This window comes from Helianthus annuus, chromosome 7, assembly GCF_002127325.2.
Source record: "Helianthus annuus cultivar XRQ/B chromosome 7, HanXRQr2.0-SUNRISE, whole genome shotgun sequence".
Lineage (NCBI taxonomy): Eukaryota > Viridiplantae > Streptophyta > Magnoliopsida > Asterales > Asteraceae > Helianthus > Helianthus annuus.
In genome coordinates this window covers 94470580-94472577 of record NC_035439.2, presented here as the reverse complement: position 1 = coordinate 94472577, position 1998 = coordinate 94470580, and positions in this window count along the sequence as shown.

The window sequence follows — 1998 nt, the reverse complement described above, 5'->3', positions numbered from 1 at the left end:
AAGCCCGTTGAAGAGGGTGTTCGTACCGTGCCTGGGGATAGTGATACAAGTTCAGCATGTGGATTGTCAGAAGCACACCCCATCTCTACAACTTCCCGGACAAAGATTCCTGTTCGATTATGACAAGCTCTGGGAGTCGTTTCGACTGCCGGTTCAGCCGAGTGACGAGGAACTAGCACTTCTGTACTAGTATCAGCAATCTATGTCACAAGAGCAAATGCCTAGACCTCTAGTGGTTTCTCAACCCACCAAGGGTACTCACAATGATGAAGCCGGACCGAGTGGAACAACTCACGAAACACCAGAGGAACCAGCTCCAACATTTGACAATTCTGACGACTCAGAGGAGGAATCTACTCCGACCTTTGACGAGGAACCAAATGTTACTTCGACGGAAGCTGAGGATCAAACCGTTGATCTTGATATATCGAACTTGCAATCGGAAGTGAATGTGCCTGACATCCTCATGCCTCGAACATTGTCTTACCATCCGTCAGATCAAATAACTGGTGACCTGCAAAGTGGTGTCAAAACCCGAGACCAAATCAATCGATCTCTTACATGTTTTTATTCTTCTGTTGCTCATTTGCAAGAAGAATTCTCATTAAAGTGTTTTATTTCACAGATCGAGCCCAGAACTTACAAAGAGGCGTTGACTGAGGATAGCTGGGTAAATGCGATGCAGGAAGAGCTGCAACAATTTGAAAAGCTGGGTGTTTGGAGACTTGTCGATCTGCCACAGAATCAAAAGTTGATTAAAACAAAGTGGGTTTTCAAGTGCAAAAGGGATGACAGAGGAGTCGTGGTGAGAAACAAAGCACGACTAGTGGTACAAGGCTTTAGTCAGCAAGAAGGCATCGACTACGATGAAGTTTACCCGCCGGTTGCTAGACTCGAGGCGATTCGGATATTCTTGGATTTTGCGTCATGGAAAGACTTTAAAGTGTACCAGCTGGACGTCAAATCTGCCTTCCTTTACGGAAAAATCAAAGAAGAGGTGTATGTGGGACAACCGCCGGGGTTCACAGATCCACTGCACAAAAACAAGGTCTATCTGCTGGACAAAGCGCTTTACGGACTACACCAGGCCCCGAGAGCCTGGTACGAGACGCTTTCCCAATATTTGTTGGCCAACAGGTTCACAAGAGGGATAGTAGATAGTACTTTATTCACAAAGGAAGTGGCAGGCCATTTGTTGATCGTGCAGATTTATGTTGACGATATCATTTTCGGTTCCACCAACGACGATCTTTGTAAAGAGTTTGAGAAAGTAATGAAGAAAAAGTTTGACGATATCATTTTCGGTTCCACCAACGACGATCTTCGCAGAATTTTTGTTGGTGCAGGAATGTCTAAAGCCTGCGTCTTAGTCTTAGTCAAGCTTGTATAGGGTCTAGGGGTCATATGTGTTATTTATGTATAGTATAGGGGGCTGTTTGTAAATTTTGGAATGTAATGTGATGATTCCTCTCCTAATGACATTGTGTCATTTGGGGCGAAATCACAAGTTAGTGATTCCGCCCGAAATGACATAGTGTCATTAGGAGCGGAATCAGAGCCCCTATATATAGTCCGTTTTGTTTTCTCATTTGTAACTGAATGTCGACCGTGTAGCTGAACTGCTGCCGAATTTTTCTGAGAAGTATTAATGAGAAAACGTGTTTAAAGTAATCTGCATTCTGTTTCTACTCCATTCTACTTTGATTCAAGCTGTTTGTGTATTTCCGCTGCATAAACAGTGGTGTTTAGCTCTGATTGACTCATTCGATCGTCAATAACGATCCTACAATTTTAGACAGAACAAGGATCACTCGATCGAGCGGCAATCCGATCGGATAGCCATCTGATCGAACAGCCACTCGATCAGGTGACACTTGTCTCTCAACCTTTCAACACTTAGAAACTTTTTCAGAAACTTGAAACTTTGGGACCTTTGATCGAATGGCAATCCGATCGGATAGCCATCCTATCGAACCACCATCCGATCAAAGTAACCAA